General features: G+C 36.7%; 1 protein-coding gene across 6 annotated transcripts in view; it reads right to left on the reverse strand.

The window, feature by feature from the left end:
* The window catches only part of Rps6ka6 (ribosomal protein S6 kinase A6), a 181,690-nt gene extending 156,900 nt beyond the window's left edge, over positions 1-24,790 (reverse strand). The window contains exons 1-3 of one of the 6 annotated variants that reach the window (XM_050127558.1): positions 17,251-17,399; positions 16,329-16,410; positions 2,913-3,091 (exon numbers count right to left, since the gene is read on the reverse strand). The gene's annotated coding sequence lies outside the window, so the exon portion shown is untranslated. Of the gene's footprint in view, positions 1-2,912; positions 3,092-3,737; positions 3,763-16,328; positions 16,411-17,250; positions 17,406-24,640 lie in introns of those variants that run through there. The other 5 variants (XM_050127556.1, XM_050127561.1, XM_050127559.1 and 2 more) reach the window with 5 other exon arrangements.
* Between the last annotated feature and the right edge of the window lie 2,111 nt (positions 24,791-26,901).

Genomic DNA, 26,901 nt, shown 5'->3' on the forward strand with positions numbered 1-26,901 from the left:
TCGCCTAGTTAGTATGTGTTTGAATATAAGTTTTGATGTTGGGTTATTGTCTTTTTATAATTGTCATAATTGTCATAAATGTTTTGGATTCCTCTGTTTTTCAGGACTGAATCAATTTTATGAATATGGGCTTTTTAAATTTTTTACCTGTTCTCTAACACAAACTCCCAGGAAGGAAAAAGTTCTCTTTTGAAATGAATAGGGAAAGGTGAGACTAATACTTTTTTTTTCTTCTTGTCCACCTTCTCTCCTAACAGATCAACAGCATATTCTCTCAACACTTCTGTCTGTTGTACTGACTTGTGGTTAAGTTTTGTATTTAAAATGTCTGCTTCTGAAACAGGAGTTCCATCAATTTGACTTTAAATTCATTTCTGAGGATTTGTATTATAGTAAAGATAATCTGAAGACTGGGGGCTTGTGATTTATCTTTGTTAACTCCAGATAACATAAACAGGCAAGGCAGAGACCATTTAATCTTGAATAAGATAGCATGGGTTCAGAGACACAAGTCAGGCCAAACTAACCTCATTTCCGTTTTGGAAGTGTAAATAACCCTACAGGATTGTATGACTGCCTTCTAGCTAGAATATCTGAATTGAACAATACACAATGTCCCAGTTGTTAAGAGAGAAAATAGGATTTATAGTTGGGAGACAACGCATTTTCACCTAATTGTTAACAACAGAACGACAGTGGGAATTGATAAGGCACTCTTTCTTTATTCCCATCCTGAGCAGGGTCACAACTCAAAAGCGTCCTTTTGAAATTGTCGAATGACAAAACTGGAAAGGAAAGCAAACTGGTTTGATACTTGTTTGAAAGGAAGGGCAAATATTACCACAAACTTCTTTTTAAAGAAACAAAACAAAATATATTAATTTAGTTCCAAAAATTAAGTATATAAGGGGACCTGCCTTAACAACAATACACGACTGCATTTATAAGACATCATTGAAAAGATTCTTGCTGATCATGAGTACAACATAACAAAAGTGAATGGTGGTTACTAAAAGAAAACACCATGCTGGAATTATGGGTCATAGATAGACTATTTACCTAGAATGCAACATAAGCCTTATCTTTGATTCCCAGTACAACATAAAGCCGATGTGGGGTTGCTTGCTTATTATAACCCCAGCACTTGGGAAGAGGAAACAGGAGAATTAAGAGTTTAAGACCAGACGGGCTACACAGCAATTTTGTAGCCAGTCAGAGGTTTTAAAGACACTGTCTCAAGAAATGAATAATGGAACAAACAAATAAATAACATAAGGAAATCACAGCCACAAAGTAAAACAAAAAGTCAACACAATTTAAAGCAATGCTAATTTCATTTAAAACACTATAATATTCAGATGCAGCTGTAACACTTTTCTGTACGTACATACTACATGAATTAGGGGGGTTGGTATAGCACACGCTTGAAGAAGAGTACTGGCAAACTTGTAATTAAAGGAAAGCATAGAAGCTTCTAATATATGAGCTTTCAAATGTTTTAAAGCCTTTAGCATACTGACTATATTTTTCCATTTTGATGGAAGTTTGATGACATATTAAATTATCAATTAATACACTTACTGTGTTTTCATTTACTGAAGCATGAGACCTAAGTGAGGGATTATAATGAAATTTCTACATGGATGTCATTAACTGATTTCCATGATGTACTTTTTGTGCTTTCTGGTACTGACTCTGCTTTTATGCTGTCATTTAGTTTTCAACAATAACGACATATTTCAGGAGGTAGAGCAAGTCAAAGCTAGGCAAGCTTCCAAATTGCTTTTACTTTTGAGGTTGAATTTCACTATGTAGCTTAGCTTGGTATTGAACTCCTGGCAATTTTTCTGCCTCAGCCTCCCGTGTTTGAGGTACTGTCATCATGCCTGGCTCAAAGGCAATTTGCAATTTACTGGACTCCAAATAAGCAAAACTACTATTGTATTTGTATGGATATTAGAGGGCCTTCTTACAAGTATAGAGCAGGAGGATTTGGATTGGGTAGAATCCGCCCTCAGACACCTAAGTTCAATAAATTGCCTGGCAACAAGGTCACCCCTAGCAGCTTGAATAATTAAGGAAAATCATTCCATGTCTTCAGTGTTTCAAGTTTTGGGTTTAGGGTATAACCAGACAAATCTGAGAGTGAAAGCAGTTATTTATGGGTCAGCCGGATAGTGTACCCATGAAAGAGAGGAAGAACAAAGTTGTTCTTAGCTGTTTTGCCTTGAAGCAAAGGTAAGGGTGGTTTCAGAAGGAAACATATATTCCTCTGCTATTTAGAATTAGTTGGTGAAATGCTTTCTTCACTCTTCATGCCCCAACAAAGTACCTGCAAGTTCAGCTCTATGGAGATCAGTCACACTTGTCTTGGGGAGAGAAAATGCCCATTTTCCTGCTCTCATTAACAATCAGAGTAGAACTCAGAGAAAGCGATTCGAAAAGGTTATCCACGCAGTCTGAGTCACCAAGGTTTTGGGTGCCAAATCTGATGCTGTCTAGAAACAAATAGTAACCAGAGCACCAGTGGCTGGCTGTAAAGAGAAGGGAGTCTTGTGGTTCTCACTAGGTATAAGACTCACTGTTTAATGCTAATACTTTGCAGCAGAAATGCCCAGGAGTTTAATGATGTTAGCAGAAAAAAAATGGACATAGTATTTATTTGAGAGCTATTGTCTTCCATGAGGAGGCCCTGGGTTTGATCCCCAACACTGATTAAAAATACAAGGTAATAGCTGTGCTTGGAAAAGGAGAAGAGGCTAGCTACTAAAGAAGGCAAATTTGAATTCTAAAAAGTAGCTTAGTTATAATGAGCCACATTAGTCCAAGTCCCCAGTAACAATCAGTAATAAGGTAGTTTTTCCCTCTGAGGTTTCCATGCCTGTTGTGAGAACACTTGAAAAGCTACTCACCACAGAGAAGCTGGTCCTTCACATTCATCCAGAGGCTGCCAGCCTGCTGCAGTTCAAGCGCACAGGACCAAGAAGCAGGAGCCCTGGTTTTGGAGTTCCACGTCTGCCACTTGGTGATCTTGCAAGTTTCTTTACCTCTAGCTCCAGATCTAACCACCTCACAGAAGTACTGGAAGAACCTAGTGAAATCACAGACCTGGAGGCACTTTGCAAAGCATAGAGCACTGCAGAAGTGTGAGGGATGATTATCCAAACAGCTTTCATGCCAAGCCTTCTGGTATCACCCTGAAGGCCTCCTCAGCTTTGGCACAGATTTCTCAATTCCCTGGTTGCTCCCTCCAAGCCATATCTGGCTTGGGAGCAAGTGCCCTAGCCCTCCCTTCCCTTGCCAGCTTCCTCCTTAATGGATGCAGCTGAATATAGTTATTCTTCATCTGCTCTAGGCTATCCTGGAGAGGCCCAGTTTTTCTCGGGAAAAAAGGCTTTACCTTTTAACAAATACCAACAACTCTTCAGAAATAACCTATCAGTGATAGGTGTGAGACAGGGGAGAAAAAAATTGGAGCAATCTTCAGCTTCGGGGAAGAAATAATCGATTTGAGTGAGACTTGCTCAAGGAGCTCTGAGTGCTCAGAACCAAAATGCATGCATGTACGCACACATGCACGCTCACACACGCACACACACACACACACACACGAGAGAGAGAGAGAGAGAGAGAGAGAGAGAGAGAGAGAGAGAGAGAGAGAGAGAGGCACACATGTATACACATACAAATCCTTAAGGATTTCACAGTCCACGTACTACAGCAACAAGAAATCTTACCTGAATGCTGCTTTCTGCTTCTAAGCCTGCGCTGGCCACTCTGCCTGCCTTCTCTCTACCACCTGTGAAGATTCTAATTCAGTGCTGCCCATTTATACCCTTCTGGGAGTGGCAGGACTCCAGGAATCTCTGTCCTCACCAATCACAAGTGAGAACTCCTCAGTCTTTGGCCATGTCTAATTTAACCCTGTCTATGTAGACATTATATCAGTGTTGTCAGCTTCCTAACTGGGAGGCCGACGTGGCCTCAAAATTAAGGAGCTGCTGTCTTCTGCCTGCTGTGGAGAAATTGTACCTGGTTTCCTTAGTTCTCACAGACAATTTGGTGTGCCAGTGAGGCAGAAAGTATATTCTGGTGAGCAAGTCTTACTCATAGGCAATATGCAGATAATAGGGAAGAAGAAATCAACGGCTGCGGAACAAAGGGCTCAAGACACAAAGGGGAAATCTAAGGTCAGAAACTGGTTCATTTGTTAAAATGGAGAGAACAGGATATAGACAGAGTTAAAATAGGCAGTGGGCTTAATGCTTCCTGATCCAGGCTTGGCATAAAAACACATACCAAAGCAGGGTCCTAACATGCAAGCAGAACGTGGTGACTTGTCATCCAAACTGGCATGGACAGAAATGGAGTCTGAAGATAAGACCTGAGCAAAACTGAAGGCAAAAATTGAGCCCAGGAGGATACTCTCAGCTCCAATACATCCCCAAAGTACTGCTATAAGAGAAGCCATTGTATTTTTGAAATTCTTATGTTGTAAAGTACAGTTTTCAGCAACTTGATTGGTATGAAAATGCAAAATTAAAAAAGAAAATAAAAAGACATCAGAACTGATGTTGCAGTATGCAAATACTGAGGACAACATTAAGTCTAACTAAATCTTTCAGAGTTGCAGACCGAAGTGTCTCAATTCACGTTCAGTCCTGGAGGTAGGACTGGAGGCCAAATTAGTTCTCCCTTTCTCATTTTTATGTTCTCTACAGCTGTTTCATCTCTTAAAATTTATTCCAAATCTAGGGTTATTTGTTACAGAATGTACTCCAAGACCTGAATTTGCATGTAAAATAAAAGAAGTGTACTTTGCTTTTATTCCCTACAACATGAAAATAGTGACACAAGGTGATACAGGGAAAAATAGTATTAATACTCTGCTTGTATGCAGTGCCAAAACGATTCCCACCACAGTACCTGGGGCTCATACAAGCTCTAAGGCAGCAGTTCTCAGCATGTAGGTCAAGACCCTTTTGAGGAGTGGAATGGCCCTTTCACAGGGGTCACCTAAGACCACCAGAAACCCCAGATTTTTCCATTATGATTCTTACAGTAGCAAAATTAGTTATGAAGTAGCAATATAATAATTCGTGGTTGGGGGTCACCACAACACAAAGAAATTGTATTAAAGGGTCACAGCATTAGGAAGGTTGAGAACCACTGCTCTAAAGCATGCTTCTCATTCATAAAAGCTAGAAACAGCACTATTCACCATGAAAATGGAACAGATGAATGGCACTGGCATAATAGGGCCCAGGTGGTAGCAAATATTGTGCCAAGGGCTGAAGGTATGAAATGGTGACCAGATGTTGAAAGAGACTGTGTAGAACATCACAGGAAAAAAAAAAAGTAAATGTGTTCTCAAGTGTCTCCATTTAAAATAAAATTCACATGAATTTTTCCTTTTGAGATGGCATGGTGCCTGCTTAGCACAGACTCTGGCACATAGTAAGCATTCAACAAATTGTTGCAATTGAAAGAATCATAAATTATACACAAAAACAGCCAGACAAAACTTTCCAAGCTCTTTAATTACAGCTTGTGAAAGGTGCAAAGTTGTAGTAAAATTCTTCATATATAAAATCAGTTACTATAAGAAGTAATAAAGGCCTCACTTTGCTACAAGTATCTTCTTAGGTGTGATGGGTAAAACTATCCAAGACTCACACAGAATCATGGACAGTGGGAAAGAGGAAGACAACTGACTGAAAGTAGAAAGGAATAAAAACGCTGAAACTGGAAGAGAACTATCCTTCACCTTGTTGATGTATTAATAAAAAGTTTTTTTTTCTTTCTTTTTTTTTGTAAATAGTGATAACTAAGAATAGAAATGAGAGTTTGGGATCTCAGTAGCACAGTGCTTCCCTAATACGGACAAGACCATAACTGTGATTCCCAATAACAAGATGAATGAATGAGATTGATAGTCTTATTTCTACTGTCAATAATTGTTGGTATTTCATTCAGTTTAATTTCTATTATATCTATAGTATCCTAATACTTTATTACTATGTCACATGAAAAGAATACAGCAGGGTGTATGTGTTCTCCTAAGTTAATGTAAGGCTGGTTTTTGAGATAAGCAAGGTCCAAAGAAGTAGAAGTCTGAAAGTTGGCACACACAAAAAATCATAGACAAACCAATTGAATTAGTGTTCAGGATATAGCTGTACTGGTATAAATCACAGCTAGAAAAAAAAAAAAAAGAAACCTTTAGGTGGGAGCCAAGGCAATGTCTTAGCGGGTAAGAGCACTTGCCATCAAGTCATATGACCCGAGTTCATTCCCTGAGACCCACATATTGGAAGGAGAGGACTGATTCTTGCAGAATAAATAAATATAACACAAAATTTTAAAACAGAATTCTGTAAGTGCACTTGGTCGGCTATTACTGGAGAGCTGGGGAGAAAAGTGGCAGTCTCGGTTCTATCTCTGTTCATCTGCTTCTTTCCGTGCAGATGAAACAGTCATTACTTGGAAGTCACCTGAAGCTCAGTGTTCATTTTTGGGACCCATCTTCTTGCTTATTTCCTTAAGTTTGCTGTCTTTTCCATTCTGGTTTCTCCACTCGGCTGTTTTACTCTGTTTCTACCCTTTCTGGCCAACTCTCCAACCACCTTTTCTTGTTCTTTCCGGAATATGATAAGAACATGGAGCTACTGAAAATCATTTTTTTCTAAAGTCATTTAAATTGAATATATCAGGGTGTCCTTGGCTTATTGTTTATTTGTAATCCCACATGTACCAAGCTGACAATAAAAATTGCAGAGAAATGAAACCAACTTCAAATATTGAGAAACAATATCTACCTATGTGTGTAATATTTTTGCTAATTTTAAAGGTATTTTACCCTATTCAAATTATGAAATTTGGACACTTGGTGATTTTTATGTGAGTTTTTCCATTTTATTATCTATTCTAAGATTGTACTATGTATCAATTAAACATTATACTTGTGTTGAAGAAGATTTTAATGTCTCTTAAAAAGAAGAAATATCACTAAACCAGAAGTTTTACCATAAATTCTAATCTGTTTGCCATTTCATTCTGGTATAGCCTTGAAAAAGTGGTTTGTCTTCCTCAGCATAAGAACAATAATAGTAATAGTAAATATATTATTTGCTGTATTATATGCAGGGAGTACTTTAGGAAGCATATTATAATATTTATAAACTATTGCAATGTAAAAGCTATTATAATAATAATCATAATATAGATCTAAATTTTAAAGAGGTTGAAGAATTGCTCACTGTTGAGAATTGAAGTCCAAGCAGCTAATCAATGTCAGGCCTAGAATTCAAGTCTGTCTGATTCGAGATTACTCTTAACTACTAGGGAATAATACAGGCTTATAGTATGTTATTGAATTTTATTTTCCTCATTTATGAAAATAAAGAGTTTCTCATGTGGATGCCTAGGTTTTCTTTCATTTCTAACAGATTAATGATCTAATACGAAGCAATAGTATGATCTAGGCTATGGGCTGACATAGCAATAAAAGCACAATGCTGGGAATAAACTTTCCCCTTTATATCATGTGGAAATTGTCTCATAAAACTATGTCTTTCCTAATGATTTTGAGAAGAAGGAAAAATGTATAATATTAACAAGGTTCTGAGTTATAGGCCGCTTCGGGGGGAGTCCGGCATTTCTATTAGGAAAGAAAATATTTGAGAGAAACGTTCATTTTCTCAGTTCATGATTCTATGTTTGGCAAGACAAAATACACATTCTCTTCTAAATATGGAAGAGAAAAATCCCTGAGCCTATTGGTAACCAATAACAATGAAGCAAAAAGCCTCTGAACTTGCTAAGGAGATTTCATAGAGGCTTGACTCTCAAGGAGGAAAGACTTGGTATATTAATTTCAGTGTCGTAAATAACAAATTACAACCAGGGAGTATTATTCCAGAAGAGAAGTACATGCTTCTGGTTGACATACCAAAAAGGCATGGAGCACTAGTGAGGCCAGGAGTTATTCCGGGAGTTATTTTCCCTCCACATTCTCTCCCTTTAAGATCTTGCCCACTGCTGTTAGCTTCAGCTATCACATCTGTGTGGATGACTCCCAAATTTATATCTGAAGTCCTATCCTATCACACTAGCTCCAAATCTGTATCTCAGCTGCCCCTTGTACAATTTCACACCGACATTTTGACGCCACTTCAAACCCTTGAAATGCCAAACCCAATTCATTCATCTTTTGCTTAAAGTCAGTTCCTCATAAAGTGAGGCAGGCATGTTACAATCTATAAGGGCAAGTACAAATATAAAGTACTACTGTTTCTGCTTTTCTGTTATGGATTTCTGGAAACAAGTTTTTTGGTGTGTGTATATTCCAGGCTGGCCTGCATCTTTTACTCTCCTGTGGCAGCTTCCTGAGTGATGTAATAAATACTGTGCTACAATTCATGGATTATGTTATTATTTTTACTGACTGTCAATGATAACACTGCTATTCTAGGAATCTAAGCATGAGACTTCAGAGAAAGTGTCCAAATCTAAGTAAATCTAGATTTACTATCTAAATCTAGTAGTCTTCCTTTGTGAGATCTTTTTATGCTCAACAGCGTGAATCACTGATGACTCTTCGATCCATATTCTTTCCTTACTTTAATGAGTACATATTTGTAAATCACTTGACACATGGTGATCAAAACCTTTCTGACAAGATCAGGCATGATGGCGTATATGTGTAATTCCAGTACTTGGGAGGCGATGGTAGTGGGATCAAGGAAAGCATGAACTTCATGAGACCCTGTCTTAAAAATATTAGATGTACTTTCAAGTACCAGACATCTCTACTTAGATGTTTTTCTGGTACTTAAGTCCCCAAAGTGTCCTTAATTAAACCAGTTTCCTTTGCTAAATCGGTTTTTTTCTGGCTTCTCAATATTAATTGTTAAACACCACAGTCAATTCAGTCACATAAGAAAACAATCTAAGGATAACTGTGGAAATAGAGCTCAGTAGTAGAGTGCACATGCATAATACCCTGGGTTTATTTGTAGTAGCAAAATTAGTCATCATCATCATCCCTAGAAGGGAGTTGTCTCAGAATTTCTTTCTCTGTTTTAACACCTACATCTAGTATCCTCTGAGCCACCAGCCCATGCCTAGATTTAAATTTGGTTTGACAAGTTACTACCTGATGTTGGGCAAATTTTTAAACCTTTTGAGCCATGATTTCTTCCTTTGTAAAATGGTGATGACATACTTCTTTCATGAGGTTGCTTTCTGCAATAAACAGAATTATTGTGTGTACAGTTCTGATAACAAAGTAACTCTCAAAAATGTATTCCCTCTCTTCACCTCACAATTGGATTACAAATAGCTTCTTTTCTCTATTTCATTTATCTCTGCCATAGTCTGTAGTTCCTTTCTTCTACTGGCTTTAAGTTTAGCGTGGTCTCCTTTAAGTTCCTTAAAGTGTAAAGTTAGGCTATTAATTTGAGATTTTTTTAAAAATAGAGCCTCACTGTGCTATCCAAGCTGGTGTCAAACTCTGCAGTTTTTGACTCTCACAGGTAGCTTAGAGGACAGATGGGAGACACTGCCATGACTCACTTTCTCGATTTTGTAATATAGTAATTTATAAGTACAAATTTCTCTCTGAGTGCAATTGTCCCAAAATTTTATACATGTGGAATGCTGTTTTACATTTTTATTATTCTTAATAAAGTATTTTTGAATTTCCAAATTGAGTTATTGTTTGACCCATGACTTTTTTAAATGTTTGCTTTATAATTGTGAATTGTTTCATATCAATGTATTTATAAATTTTTAAATTTGATTTTTCTCTTAGTTTTACAACTATTTTAACTGATTTTAATATAAACAGTTGTTTGCATCGTTATTTGAATGGATTATCTTTACATCCTTTCACTTTCAATCTACTTGTGTTTTTATAACTAAAGTAAGTATCTGACTAGATATAAGGGTGCATGCATGTGATCCTAGCATTCAGAAAGCAGAAACAGTACAGTTGTCATAAATTTTAGGATAGCCTGAAATAAATGGTGATTTTCAGGCAATCCAGGGCTACAGAATGAAACATTGTCTCTAAAGAAAAGTGTCTTGTAAGTATCATATAGATGGATCACAGTTTTTTTTTTGTCTTTATGCCAATATCTGTCTTTTAATTGTTTGATCCATTTACAGATAAACCTTAGCAAGATTTTAGAAGTTCTGTCATTTTGGTATTTTAAAATATATTTTTATCTATTCCTTAAGAATTTCATATATGTATATACTGTATTTTGACTGTATCTCTCCCACATTACCTCCTCCTACTCCCTCTAAAAGCCTCAAATCATGATTCCCTCCCAACTTCATGTCCTGTTTTTTATAATCTTCTAAGTCCAATTAGTGCTGTCCATATGTGTATGGGTTTGGGGAAATTCTAGAGCATGAACAAACTATTGGGGGGTACATTCCTAAAGAAAACTAACACTCCCTTCCCCTTTATTTAAGCCAGTCTTGTGTGTGTGTTCCTATTATATTATATTTTGTCTTTGCTTAATATTTTCTAGTATACCCTTTTCAATTCCTCTTCATTTTCTTTTTTGTATATGTTACAGTTATTTTAGTAGTTACCATGGGGATTATAGTTAACATACTAAATTTATAATAAACTAGTTTGAATTGATACCAAATTAACTTAGAAAACTGAACTTTAGCAATGCTCTACTCCATTTCCAGCTCCTGTCCAGCTCTATCTCCATCCTTTTCCCTTACATGAATTTAACTTTTGTATGTATTTCATCTTTCTGTATATACTCTTTAACTTCTATTGTGATTCCCACTTGCATTTGTCTTTTAAATTGTATGTGGAACTTACAAATAAAAAAGACTTACAAATAAACTATAATTCTAACTTATGTTTGACTGTACAGTTAAATTTATCAGAGATCTCTCTTCTGTACTACTTTAAGTTGTTTCTTTTTGTTTTAGTTTAAAGCATTTCCTTTGTCACTTCCTGGATGGACTATGTATGTGTCCACCATCCTGTATAGTCACCTAGCTTTCACGTATCTCAGGATGCCTCAGTATGTTTCACTTTAGAAAGACAGTTTTCCAAGCATATTATTTTCAGTTAAACTATGAGTCAGCAATACCATTTCTAGGTATATAACTGAGGAGGTTTAAAGCAATATATTTGACAGAAATCTTCATAATTCTAGAGAAAAATTAAGGAAAAATCATATTTGAATAGTAACAAGCTAAAAGGAACAAGGATCTCAATAAAATTTGTAAAATTAAATTAATTAAATAGAAAATTCTATTATAACCACATTGAGTGCCGAGAACAATGACAAAGAAATATCCTTAAAGAGAAAATGATACAGAGGAATAACAGAGATGATCTAGCAGGTATACAATAAAGAAAAAAATGTCTACAAATGGAATAGAGCACGAGATAAATTAACAACCAAAATTCCTAAACTAATGCAAGAATTTGATTTGTAAATCTAGAGACTATATTCTGCATTCAAGTAAATTTTATATATTAATTGAAAAAGTAGAATCCCAATTGCATCATTAAATGTTAAACAGGACAGGTAAAAACAGAAAGAAAGTCCTGTATACAGAAAAAAAAACCTGTCTGACATTAGATATGTTGCATCCCTTCAGATACAGCTAATATCAGAAGGCAAAAGAGAAGTATCTATAAAGGTACAAAACACAGAGTGAATCAAAAGTACTAGCTAAGTTGTTTGATGATGTAAATTTCAGTATTAGCAGCAGTAGTCATGTGGTGTGAGTATGACACTTTATGATATATGTGTATAGGAATGTGTGCTGCTGGGCACATGGATGGAGGTGAACGGGCAGTTTGTGGAGTTAGTTATTTCCTTCCACATTTACATGCATTCCAGGGATGGAACTCAGGTTGTCAGATTTTTGCAGCAAATGCCCACTGAACCATCTCACTGCCAATTTCTTTCTTCCTTCTCTCCCTCCATCCTTACTTTCTTACTACTCTTACTTCTTTTTTTTGTACCTTTCTTTCTTCCTTTCATTTTGTTTGTTTGAGACAGTCTTGCTATGTGATCCAGACTGGCCTCAAAAAAAAAATCACTGTACCCATTTCTCAATTTGTTAACTTCTGGACTTGTAGATGAAAGTCCATGCACTTGATTTAATAGATATTTTAAAGCCTGAAATAATTAAAAATAAATGGCAACACTGAATCCTCCTTGGGGGAGAAAAAAAAACAATTACTAAATGGTAAAATATATTATTAAAATAGTTATTGATGAATGACTAACCAACAGAAAAGAAGATGTCAACTATAGAGAAAGGATTGGTAGTAAATATTTAGTCTGTTTAATCATAGCCTCAATAATAAACTATAGGGTTTAAGGTTATACATTAAGCTACAAAGGTAACATAACTTGATAAAATTGTAAATAATATGTATTGTGATTACTTGTGCATATATATGTATAACTTAAGGAAGTGTGAAAATATCATAGAATCATAAAATGGTGGAAGAAAGCACAAAACATAAGAGTATTTTTCTTCATATTTTAAGGCATCAAGATATATTATTTGAAACTGAAGCATAAAATTAGTAACTCATGATTATAAAATCTGCTTTTAATCCTATGTTTTTGCTTTAGCTATTTGTCAGACATTCCTAACTCCCCAATTAATGTATGATTATTATGAAGGTCACCAATTTTCACAAAGGAAGAAAGTGTATTAGAAGACTAGAGGTAAGAGCTGTAGAATTCCAATTAAAGATCAGTCGTGTACCAACAAACTCTATTACTGCACAGTTGTTCCTAAAACATTATAGTCTTACCAGGATCTATAAAACAAATGTAGATATTAAAAGTCTGACTCCCTTGAGACTTGGGTGCATTAATCAGATAAATAAATCACCTTTAAGTAGCACTAAAGTGCATTAAGAAGGTGAATTCCTATTTCCTTACTGTGACCAGGAGTGGAAAGAAAGTCATTTTAAGAGAATGGCTAAAGAGTAGTTATAGATAAACTCTAGGGCAGGGGTAAAAACTGGATGAGGGCAGATGACCAAGGGTACACAGACAACGTATATCATCACAGGGCAAAGTTCTTTGGAAGCTTCCAGAGCAGTAAACTGTGAGTTAAGTCCTGGCTCTACTGCAGTTTTAGTAGCTACGTGACTCTAAACACATAGTTTAACCTCTAAACTCTAGAGGGCTCTACCTTCTGAGCACTATGATTGGTTATTCTCTATCGTTTTTACATTGCTGAGGCACTGATACTCAGAATCTCTCTCTTTCAGGACAGGCTGCAAGCAGAAAAAGTCTTCCACCCAGGATAACTAGATATAACGTTTCCATTCACAGCCTTTGCCAAGGCCATGAAACTGGTAAGGCTTCTGATTAAAACCCTTCTATCCTCCCGGTTCCGAAAGTGGAAACTCTGCCACTCTCTTACTTGGATGGACACTCCTGGTCCTGCTGTTTGCTTCAATTCTTCTTCTAATCCTCTACCAACTAATCTAAAGTCCTTTAAAGATTGGCTGATAATAGCGCAAATGCCGAAGGAGGGGCATAGATTAGAGAAGCATTTATGGGGAGAAGTTTTAACCTAGTGGGATTATGTAGGCAAAGGAAATAGTCGAGTTTACTGGACACATGGGGTAGATTTCTGGGAGAAAGGCTTTAGCAAGTTTAGATTAGGAGTAAATTGTGGGGACTTTGTTCCACAGGGTTGATGCTTTTAAAATTAACTAGTTTGACAATGAGGAGGATTTGAAAGTTTTGTCCAGGTGGTGATATGAACAGAATGAAGTGCTGTTCTCTAAAAGCTCCAGTTAAAATGTAAATCGTGTTCCCTGAGAAGGTAATGCTTTTGTTCATTAACACTTATTAACACCAACACCTTAGAGAAATTTATTATCAAAGAGCAAGGTGACTTAAGGGACTGGGTCACAGGCTTGGGACAAAGTAATATTGATTATAAAGGGAAAAGGAGCAGCTCAGTGCCTAGGGTAGGAAGACAAGAACATTTCTGTTGGTGTCAGACCTCTACTTTAGTGTTAGACTTATGTTTGAGAAACAAGTAAATCACGAATTATAGTTACTTAGCCTCATCTTTCCCATAGTCTCCTTTGAATCATCTACAATGAGAATAATGCCTGCTCTGTCTAAAATATATTTGGGATAAAAGACAAGACAAAGAAGGTAAAATGAGATGGCCGGTTTTATAGCATGTTGCTAGTGACAGAATGCTAGAATAGTATAAGTGTTATAGCTTGCTTTTCAATCTCACAGTACCTGGCAGAGAGTTGGGCACTTTATAAAATGTATTAAAGTTCAAATTAGTTACTGTATTTAATATATTTTATAATATAATTAAGAGCTAAAAAAATCTCTTAGGCAGCAAATATCAAAATAAGAAAAACAGTCAGTCATCAATGTAGCTTAGATTTCAGAAGATAAAAGTATGCTTAAGAGATGGAACAATTATTTACCTTTACTTTCGCAATAGATCTGAAAGGTATCTAATAACTAATATCCATTTTTTGTTTTTATACTACCATTGCTGAATAAATAAATATAGGCTCAGAGGGCTGTGAAATGAACTTTAAATAAGTGATCGGGCATGCTTTGCTTATTAAAATAATTTATTGCCTTTTTTGGGTTGAGGTTTTGGTGTTTTAAGACAAGGTTTGCTTTGTGACCCTGGCTGTCCTGGAACTTGCTCTGTATAGCAGGTTGGCCTCAAACTCAGCGGTCTGCCTGCCTCCTAAAAATCTGGGATTAAAGGCATGTGCCATTACCGCCCAGCTTTGTCTGTAGTTTTTAATGCTAGAAATGGTAAGTTAATTTGCCCAAAATACTTTTTATCAAGAGTATTCATTTCACCATACCTGGTATATTTTAGCTGAAACTATATCACCACTTGACGATTTTTATCAAAATTTAATGAGGATATAAAATCTAAAAATTTAAAAATAGAGTCTAGTTTTCAAGCAAAAATCTAACAGGTCCTAGCATTAGACATTGTAAAGTGCCCTGATGGTGTCTGGTGCTCTAGTAGATTTGTAATTATTTTGTTCTTTGTCTTCCCCTTGCTTGTTAGCTTCCTTAACTATAGCTCAGCCTGTTTGAGCCCTCCAAACTTCATAAAATGCTCTCAAATTGACATAAATCAATGAAAATACATAGGACCAAAGGAAGAAATAAGATTGACCTATGGAACACTTAGTTCTCAGAAAAACACGTAATACATTTTGAGTCTACAGACTAGGTACTAGTCCTGTGTAGGTACTGCTTTTATTTAGTCACTTTCTGCTTCCTAGCCACAGTTTCTCTCTATAAAAATAAATGTTAGTAGACTATATTGAAGACATCTTCTACCTCCATCAATTGAATTTCCATGTGTGAGACTATGTGATAAAATTATGTCCATTGCACATAGTGAGTGATATCAAAAAGCACAGAAATGCGTCGGTGCTGGCCCTCATAATTTCATTATTTTATAGAGAACTCGAGGCAAAATAACGAGGAGGAAAATCCATTTGACCAAGTATTCACTCGGTTTGTTGGATCGGGACTTATTTTTTGGTCTTTAAAGACAAGGTTTCCCTCAGTAGCTATGGAAGTCACTCTGTAGACCAGGCTGACCTCAACCTCACAGAAATGTGCCTACCTCTGCCTCACAAGTGCTGGGATTAAAGGAATGTGCCACCACCGCCCAGCAGATTGGGACATTTTTAAAGTGCACTAAACCTTTCAAAACACTTGGTATTTAAGTCTGTCACACATAATAGCACATGCTTATAATCCAAACACTGAGGAAGCTGAGGCTGGAAGATCTTGAATGCTGTGCCAGCCTGGGCTATATCATAAGAAAAAGTGTAAAAAGAAAGTGTAGCTCTGAGATCAGTGTCATAGGAGTTGGTAGATGCTTTCTTATAATGCATTTTTCAGAGCTCCATTCTAGACTCACCGAGTAAAAAAACACTAGCAAAGGTGGAGAACGGGAATTTATACATTAACTAGTTAGCTCCTTAGTGCAATTCTAATGCTTTGACTACAGTCCAGCACTTGCTGCAGGAGTGTAAGTGAGAGGATATTTATTCAGGGCACTCTGTATTTGAAAACAAAAGACCTGCTTGCAGAACAACATATCAAAAAAATGTGTAAGTAACAGCTGGACATGATAGCATACTAGTACTTATGAGGCAGTGTCAGAGGATTTATGGAAGTTCAACACCATCCAGGACTACATAATGAGATCCTATTTTGAAATACAAAAACAAAAAAAAAATAAAAAAATAACAAACACAATAAGCTTGAAAGAAGATATAAGGTTACCTGAGAATTGGCCTGAGTATATCTCACTCAGTTGGTAGAGTGCTTTCTCAGAATGGACAAGGTCCTAACTCTGACTCCAGCACTGAAGAAGAAAAGGAAAGATTGTACAGAGGAGGAAAATGACATTTTAAATTTTAGACATAAAAGGTATAACTTGAAATAACATTTTAAAGACTATATCCATCCTATTTACTTGAACCCCAAACTACATGAACACTGACGTTTCCTATATAAAAGTACTATGCTTGCAATTAACCTACATGTACTATCCCATATACTTTAAACCTCTCTAGATTACTTATAATACCTGAAATTAAATTTTCATTTTTTTCAATTATCCCATATTCTTTAACTATCTCTAGATTACTTACAATATCTAATACATGTAAGTTCTCTATAAATGGTGATTATACTAAATTGCTTAGAAAACAATGACAAAAAAAATAGTCCATACATGTTCAGTACAGATCCAATTAAAACTGCATTTTCAGTAAGCAATCATTTCAATCCAGAGATGCAGAACCCATTGATGGAGAGAGTATAACTGTATCAATTGCATTTTCCTAGAAGACAGGACCACGACTCTGCCATACACAAGGTTTTGGAATTTTCCCTTTGAAAAGCGGGATCTCCTATAAGACTTTCAAAGCCAACCCGTCCACAGCTTCTCTGTGCTTGAGGTGCTTGGTAGGAGAAAGAGTGGAAAAAAACAGAAGAAACGGAAAAAGAAATCAGAGAGAGAGAGTTAGAGTTAGAGAGAGAGGGAGACAGAGGAAAGGCAAAAAGGAAAACTATATTAAAATTAGTGGTCATGAGAGATTAAATAAAGCTGTAAAGCATTGAAAACCGATAGGCAAATGACTTTTTAGTTAAATTAATTTGGCATATAAAAGGAAAAAATGAGTTTGTTTTGGTGCCTAACCTGTCAGGATCCACTGGAGGTCTTGTTGTTCATACAAAAGACTCCCTTCATGAAGTGCAGGGCCCGTTTCACGGGCGCTTTCGCTTTAGAAGGCTTTTAAAGAGGTGGTGCTTAAAAAAAAGTGTCCAAAGCCTTTTGCATATAGCTATATACTAATTTACCAGACAGACAAATCCCTCTGGGTGACAATGTTAGCCTAAGGTACAATGAAGAGCTCTATCTTGTGACTTTAGGATAAAGGGACATCCCACCCAGAATTATACTCCCTACTAGGCTATCTAAAATTCCCAGTCTCTGTTAAAATGCAAATATCATTCCTGGAAGCAGTAACACATTAACCAGTTCACACCATTAACATTAGTTTCCCAGATGAGTTTTAGCAGGTTTTCTTACAGCAAGGTTCTAAGAGCACGGAATAAATCCCAGGGAATTTAGATATTTATTTGGGAAGAAGGAGGTTGGGGTGGTGGGGTGGTGGGCGGTATTGAGAAAAATGCTAGGAACAAAGTCCTTTCAGAAGGAAAGTCTTGAGCTGGCCATCTGGGTTTGTGGAACGTGTCGGAAAAAGAAGCAAGTAACTGAAGATGCTTAGGGACAGGAAGATGAGGTGGAAAGAGAAAAAGCTGTGAAGACCAATTTCTTTAATAACTTGGTATGAGTTCTCTAGAGCTCAGTATTTTCGTGGATAAAATAAGGGAGATTGATGAGATAATATCAGCGCTCCTTCCGGGACTTACATTCTAGAATTTTTGCCTCACAATTTTTGCTCCCCAATGAAGGGCTTTTAGCTACTGAGAAAGTTTGATTCCTTGGACCATGGCAGGTAACAAACACTGTGATTAGAAATTGGGAGAGCAAGAAAAGACTTAGGGAAGGACTTGCAGCCTGCTCTCTCTGCTGATAAAGTTTGAATAAATCACCCATTGGTTTGGAATTAGTAAAGAAACTACTCTCCTAGAGTCTGGTTGCCTAATTATAGGGATGAATCACTAGAAAAAAATGTATAAAGTGTTGTAGTTTAAACTATTTTTTTTCAACAAATGGTACTGACTGAGCCAGCAGTGGCGGAAAAGAAAGGCTCACAATTCTGCAGTTCGATGACATTACCAAAATTCATTAATCTCACAAAGAAATTTCTTTGCTATTTATTTAAAAGTCACCTCACAACGAATACTGTCATTTTAATGTATGTGAGATAAAAGCTACTTCAGGGAATTACATTCTAGGATTTTTTTCCTTACCAATTATTTTTCTCCCCAACAACTGACATTTAGCCACCCGAAAAACTCAGTTCCTAGGACCTTGACAGGTAACAAGCACTGTGATTAGAAATGTGAGACCAAAAACAACTTAGGAACTAATATAATATAATATACTATAATAATAATATCAGTAATAATAATAATATACATTTTGCAATGTATAATAAAATCCTTTAGCCTTTGGAGTTATTTATCTTTAAAAAGTGTCTTTAATCTCTGTTAATATCGTTGCTTAGTTCACAAGAATTAAGAAGTAGGGTAATAACTTTTAATTCTCTAATTCACAATGGAAGGTAAAGAAAAAAGTCTATTTTCCATAAAAGGAAAAATGAGTTATTTCTTACAATGCTGAGCTATTTAGTCCTACAGATAGGACAGTTCTATAAACAATTCAACCCATCCATTTCATTAAATATCATAAAGTGACCCAGATACAAAGCAGGTATGCATATGTTCAGGGACAACATCCCATCATGGAGAGAGTGTATACCCTAGAGCTTCAGGTAAGGGTGCAAACATCCAAATGATCACTTCCTAGCACATGACTTAAAAATGGTTAATAAACATTCTTTTTTTTTGAAAAATTATCACCACCTCCCCGTTTCCCATTTCCCTCCCCCTCCTCCCACACATCTCCCCCTCCCCTACTGCCTTACCCCTCTCCCCCTCCCCCCACTCCATTCCCCCTCCCTCTCGAGAATGATGAGCAGTCCAGGTTCCCTGCCCTGCAGAAAGTCCAAGGTCCTCCCACTTCTATCCAGGACCAGGAAGGTGAGCATCCAAACAGGCTAGGCTCCCACACAGCCAGTTCATGTATTACTGGAGAGGTTGTGGTGTAAGGGGCACACTCATCCATTGCTGGTGGGAATGCAAACTTGTGCAACCACTTTGGAAATCAGTGTGGCGATTTCTCAGGAAATTCGGGATCAACCTACCCCAAGAACCAGAAATACCACTCTTGGGAATATACCCAAGAGATGCCCAATCATATGACAAAAGCATTTGTTCAACTATGTTCATAGCAGCATTATTTGTAATAGCCAGAACCTGGAAACAACCTAGATGCCCTTCAATGGAAGAATGGATGAAGAAAGTGTGGAATATATACATATTAGAGTACTACTCAGCGGTAAAAAACAATGACTTCACGAATTTTGAATGCAAAGGGATGGAAATAGAAAACACTATCCTGAGTGAGGTATCCAAGACCCAAAAAAGATGAACATGGGATGTACTCACTCATAATTGGTTTCTAGCCATAAATACAGGACATTGAGCATATAATTTGTGATCCTAGAGAAGCTAAATAAGAAGGTGAACCCAAAGGAAAACACATAGTCACCCGCCTGGATATGGGAAGTAGACAAGATTGCCGGGCAAAAACTGGGAACTAAGGATGAGGTGGCATGGGGCCAAGGGGAAATGGGGTAAGAAACGTGAGAAGGGGAGATTGGGGGTAGCTTGGGGGAATGGGATGGTTGGAATAAACATTCCTAAAATTTATTTTTTGTTGTTTGTTTCTCATCTGTATAGAAGTTTTGATACTTGTAATAAAGAATATCCAATTCTTACATTGTGAAATAGTAATAACCAAGTGGTTAAGGAAGATGTTTTAGATGCCTCCATAGTTGGGGATGGGGTTAGCAAAACAGAAAAAGACAGCTAAAAAGTATAAAAAACATATCCACTTTTAAGGAAAATTATTATTGTGAAATAATTGGTGCTGCTTGTATTCTCCCATTCAGCCATTTTGAATACAATTCCACAGACCAAATGAGGGGAGCATGAACACACTAGGTAAGCATTCTAAATTCTGGACTGTGTCCCCAGTCCTTAGTAATGGTAATTCGCTCTCCATCTGGAGCAGTTAGTAAAGTATAGAGTGAAATGAAAGCCACAAGAGGGGGTAAGCATCTCAACTGCACAAGCCAGGGCAGGGGCTTTACCTGGGTGCACTTCCCTGTGGTGTTCTTGTATTCTGTAAATTAGCTTTACTTTCCTTCTTTACACTAAATATCGGGCTCTTAGGTAGGTTCTTAAAATTTATCATCTTTTGTTCTTTTAGATTAAAAAAAAATTACACTGTAGCTTAGGGTGTCCTACAAAGCCCTGTACCTCTGACTAGCCTTGAACTCATGATAGTCCTCCTGCCTTAACATCCTGAGTGCTAGGATTGCAAGTATAACCTACCAAGCTCAGTGTTTAATTTACAGGGTAGTCAGTGATTAAAACAAGGGACCTTCCTAATACTTTCAAACTGTACCATTCAGGCATCTATTTGTATATAATCTTTGTACACATGGTATACAGAAATACCTGAGTATAACCTTTTCTCATCTAATATTTTCCCAGAGGTTCAGCCTCATATTTAAACTCAAGACATTGAAAAGTAAAGATTCTTGCTTCTAATTTCTCTAAGAAAAACAGTGGACATTTTGAATAGTGTTTGTGTATAATAGTCAACGTGGCTTACACACAATCATTTCATTTGTTTTCAAATTTCTTCCATTGAAATGGAACTTGGAACACAAGAAAATGTATCAGTTATTTTCATTTCCCCCAACCCTTGCTATGATGTGTGAGTCACTGTGTTCAAATTGCTATTTTGCTAGGCAACCCAAGCCTGTCTGCTTCTTTCTCATTGCTTTAGTCATTCCAGCAAGGCGTGACTTCCCCTGAGACTTGGGAATTGCAGCTTCTGTTATAACTGACATAGTTGTCAGATGGATTTGTATAGCCAAGCTTTTCACTGTCCTGATTCAGGCCACAGTGACAATAAACCAGGCCAGTAGAATGTATATGTCAACAAATAGGCTTTGAGACTATGAAGGAGTATCAATATCTGTTAACATGTCACCACTCTTCCAAAATGAGTTTAGATTTTGCACCTGAACCAAGAACTGAGAAAAGCAATAAACCCTTTCCTTCTACAAATTTATCTCTGGTCTTGTCAATGATCTGAAAGGAAGCTAACAATTTTAACTTCAAAACAAAATTGAAGGACTCAAAAATCTACTTAGGTTCCTCCTGCTCTACAGGACTGTACAAAAAGAGGAGAGGGAAGATCCTATATGATATGATATAAGTGACTTTCTAAGATAACAGATTTGGTTTCTGGGGGCTGAGTATGTAGCCCAGTTGTAGAGTACTTGCTTACCATCTGTGTGGCCCAGAATTCAATGCATAACACTTCAAAAAATTTGCTTTCTAAATCTTCTTTATGTTCTACCTAATAAACAATGGGTTTCTTCATTTTAAACACAAGCAATTTACTCCTTAGTTGTTAACACAACATAAATATAAAACCCTTTAAAGATACATAAAAAAGAGGATTACTGTAAAAAAAACTTACAACATATGTATGCTTAATGAAAAATTAAAAACTTAATAGCGATACAGTCCTAAAAAGTTTTCTATGGCTGCGAAAATAGTGAAGTTTGCTATACTATACAAGCAAACGCTGTTGGAGCTACTCAACTGACTAAGTTTTGCTTTGTTTTCAAGCAGCACAGGTCTTCTAAATAATTTCCTTTTCAGTTAACCCATTTGAAAAATATTTATACCTTGGAGAAATCGATTACTGATTTTGTTTTGTAGGGTTAAATTTCAAACAAAGGGTCTTACACATGTAAGAAAAGCGTGATACTGCTGAACTATATCCACAAATTACTGAATTTGGAATGGAAATAATACACATAGGAAACTAAACAACTGGTTTTGACTTGAATGGGACATATTTGTTTAAAGAAAATAAATTGAGTTTGACAAATTCCCTCCACGTAGTGCTGGATGGTCTGAAACTCACTGTGTAGGCCATGCTGGCTTTGGATGTTTGGCAGTCTTCTTCCTTCTGCTTCTATTTCTCAAATTCTAGGATTACAAGCACGTGCCACCAACTCTGGCATAAGAATTTTTTTGCTGCTGCTGCTGCAGGGATTTTTGTTTTGTCTTGTTTAGACAGGTTCAATATATAGCCCAGGCTGAATTTAAATCCTTGCCAATCTATTCTCCTTGCTTCAGTATCTGGGTCCCGGGTTTAGAAACTAAGAAATTAAAACTGGCTTAGACATGGCAGCACATGCCTCTAATTCCAGCACTTGTGAGATGGAGGCAGGAGGATCAATTTTAGGCCAGCCTCTGCTACATGATACCCATTGTCAAAATCAGCAATAAAATAAATTAGCATTGGCATTTTGTTCAAATTTCGCCAGTTTTCTAAGTTCACAGAAAGACAATGCAGGGCAGCTCTTTGCGCTTTCATTTCATCTATATTATAAGCAACCTATCGGCAAAGCAGAGAGTAATTAATTACAACAATAGCAACAAGAAATAACAAAAGAACATCAATCATATTACCTGTGCAAAACAGTAAGCTCAATGCACTGCCAGGTCTGTCACATTTAATCTTCACAGCAACCTCCCAGAGATGAAAACTCGCAACTGTTTCTTTCCATTCAGAAGATAAGGAAAGTTGAGCAAAGATGTAAATGATATGGAACTGGAATGCTGGACAGTCTGGCTCCAGGGATAACACTTAGCCACGGGGGTAAACAGCCCCAAGACAGTGCAGCGTATCAGTAAGATTTTTTTTTAAAGTGTACAGAGGGTAACAGACTCCCCATGGGCCCAACCTAGTGTCGTCAATTGCCTTAAGTTGGTAGCTTTTATTTTTCTTTTTTGTTTAAAGTCTACTTTCAGGAAAATCACCCAAGACTTTTTTTTAAAAAAAAAAATATATTTCCCAAATGAAGCCTCCTAGATCAGAATGTGCTCAAAAGGGAGCAGTGCGTGTTAATTGTGTGTGTAAGGGTTTTTTTTTTTTTTTTTTTGGTCTTCTTTAATAAAATTATTGCCAGTGAGTTCTCCATTTGAGAATCTTTGGTATAAGCTACGTGCTCAGTTGTGCCTTGAGTGTATGTATGTAGGCACAGTCTGGCCACCTCACTCCTGCCAAACTTCCTCATGAGGAACACTGTTCCTTCAATTTCTTAGTGTTCCAGTTCTATCAGCAAGTATCCGCCAAGCAGATAGAAGCTGATTCTATAAGAAAGACCCATTAGTTTTTACTAAGCTACTGAAATTCTGGAGCTTTCATATCAACTGAAATGATATTGTTCCCTGTTATTTTGTGTTTCCTGTGAGTAACTGTTAAATTCTAACAATCTGTTAAAAAGAATCGAGTTTGTACCCTAGCCTTTAGAATTATTCCTGAAAACCTGAAAACAGACCTGTAACAGCAGCTGTTTCTGAACAGAAAACTTCAATTTTATGAAGGCAGAAAAAAAAAATACGATTTAGCAGTACTTAAGTTTACAAATGTTGGTGATACAGTTTTCTTAAATTATCACAATGTTAATAGTTCACCTTTAAATAAGGTACATCTATATCATTGGCTTATTTACCTTTTTCCCTTCTGCTTCTCTTTTGTTTTGCGGCTTTAGCTTTGTAGATAGTATGAGATAGTCAGGTGTTAGAAAAGCCGTCCCCAGGCTTTACAATTCCAACAAACAAAAAGCTTTATCAATATGTTCTGTATCTCCAGATCTGGTTCTAACTAGAACAATGAAGATTATAGACTTCTAGGACTGGAGAAAAGATACAGGAACCCGGGTGCCGATTATTCTTGGATCCACCCAGAGCCACTATGAAACTTCAGGGGTCCGGACTCGGACAGGTGTTTTCCAAGTGTTGGAAAGGCACCGCAGCAAGTTGCTTAAGTGGTCATTTATATAAAATTTGCTAAAGTAAAATGATTTACTCTTTGTAAAGACAACATACCTTATTTTATGTTTCAACACATAGAAAATATGGGTCTGGATCTTAGCCTACCATATCACAAGCCTTTCCTATTTTTCATGCAATTAGGAACCTGTGAATTGCATTGCAAATAGACATACTCAGAAAAGAGGGGAGAAAAAAAAGAAAAGAAAGCAAGCAAAAAAAAAAAGAGCGAGTGAGCGAAAGAGAGTGAAAGAAAGAAGAAAGAAAGGAAGGAAGGAAGGAAGGAAGGAAGGAAGGAAGGAAGGAAGGAAGGAAGAAAGAAAGAAAGAAAGAAAGAAAGAAAGAAAGAAAGAAAGAGAAAAAGAAAGGAAAAATTTATCCTCCGAAGACCGAATAACCTTACTTACCTGAAGCGAGGCTTCAAACTGCAGCTCCGAGGTCAGATCAGAATGAGCAGGAAAGAAGCAATCTTCTTCCTTCTTGTCCACTAAGGAATGACTCTCTCCACTTTATTGCTCTGAAGGCTACTGTGGGTTGGCTGTTTTCTGCCCTTTGGAGTCAGAGAGAGAAGTGGCTCATGCAAATAGCTCTCTGTTTCACCATTCTCCCAATTTCTAAGCTCACTCCCTACAAACAGGAAGGGTCACGACCCAGACTCAAGCTCTGTTTTTTCTTATGTCCTACTTATCAGTATTTAATCAGGATCTCTGTTGAGATGAATGTGTTTAGTATCCTCCATGCAAGGCAGAAATGCACAGTAACAAATACCAGTGTTCCAATCTCATCTAGAAGCAACGCCAGCATTATTTACTTCCTTGTTTTGTGAGCAGTGCCTCTGGACAAGTTTTAAATGCAAAGAACTTGATTCAGTACTCAATATGTACAATGGCAAAGGAAATAATGCCGGCCCACATGTCCCAAAGGAAAATTACTTGTAATAAACCAAAGTTTGGTCTTTTATTCCGTCAAGGCTTCAGAGCTACCTGCTTCAGTAACAAAAACATTTTTTTGTATACTTACTGGGCACATGGTATTATGTTAGATGTGCTCATGATTTGAGGTTGTTTAGGGAAAATTGCCCTCCTGCTTTTTGAGTAGAGAAACTCCAATTAGGAGTAAAAGCCTCACAAGGCTGTTCTTAGGTCAGTAAACAGAACTGAATAAAACCAGAAGAGAAAATTTCTCTTTATAACATGGTTCAAACAAAATAAAGACTCACAGGGCTGGATTATATCTCATTGCATATATAAAATAGGAATTCATCTATAATGACTCCTATATTTGCTATTATCATCTGTAACATAAGCAATTTTCATTATTCAAAATTGGAAAATATTATACATCAACTCATAAAACTAATTATTTTAGTTTAAAATGCAGCCAATAATCACATTGGCATAGTTTATAGAACTGAAAAATAAGTATTTTACTAATTTTCAAAAATATCAACACAAAATCTCATTTTGCATAAATAAACTAATAAATAAGTAAATAAATTAAAGTTTGTATTAGTAGAAATTCAGCTAGTAAGTATAGAAAAATATGAATGTAAATAAAATTATTTTGAAACTACTAAAGTATTAGCTAGTTCATCCATGCATGCAAAAATTAGTGGAGAGAAGCATTATAAAAATAGAATACTTGTATAGTTAAAGCATTTCCCTGCAAGATAACAATTAAGAGGCCGGATGATACTGGAACATGACTTTATTCCCAGCACTTGGGAGGCAAAGGCAGCTGGATCTCTGTGAGTTCGAGGCCAACCTGGTCTACAAGAGCTAGTTCCAGAACAACTAGAACTGTTAGACAGAGAAACCCTGTCTTGAGAAAGAATAATAAAAAGATAACTATTAAGAGAAAAAAACTACTGACTTTAGAACGGACACACCAAATGATCAAAGTTAACATCACTTTAATAGGACATATTCACATCATTTGTTTCCTGAAATAATATAATGAGAAAATAATAATACCTTTGTGATATTCTTAGCAGAATGCAAATCCTGACTACAAACCGAGGGTCAAAACCGGTCTCGCTGAACATAGCGGACAAGGAGGACTACTGAGACCTCAAGAACAATGGCAACGGGTTTTTGATTCTACTGGACCAATTGGTTTCGTGGGAGCCTAGGCAGTTTCGTGGATGCTCACCTTACTAGACCTGGATGGAGGTGGGTGGTCCTTGGACTTCCCACAGGGCAGAGAACCCTGATTGCTTTTTGGGCTGACGAGGGAGGGGGACTTGATTGGGGGAGGGGGAGGGAAAGGGGAGGCGGCGGTGGGGAAGAGACAGAAATCTTTAATAAATAAATAAATAAATAAATTTAAAAAAATAAAATAAAATAAAATAAAAAGAAAAACATTCTACAAAATAAATACCAATACCCTTTAAAGGTGACACAGTCCTGAAAGGAAAAGAAAAAGCTTAATGCCACTTCAATTTTATGAAAATGAAGGCAATATATTAGTTAATATAGTAATTGATCTTGAATTTACGCATTAGATAAGGAAAGGTTCATTGCTGGTCTTTAATCCCAGCACTTAGAAAACAGAAGCAAGCAAATCTCTGAGATTTCAAGGCCAGCCAGGGCTACATAGTGAGACCCTGTTCCCCCACTCCAAAAAAAGTTTACTGTTAGATTTTGAAAAGGTCTTTAGTCCTTTAGAT

The sequence above is a fragment of the Alexandromys fortis genome, unplaced genomic scaffold (genome assembly GCF_014885135.2).
Source record: "Alexandromys fortis isolate MF-2015 unplaced genomic scaffold, M_Fortis_MF-2015_v1.1 scaffold_188, whole genome shotgun sequence".
NCBI lineage: Eukaryota > Metazoa > Chordata > Mammalia > Rodentia > Cricetidae > Alexandromys > Alexandromys fortis.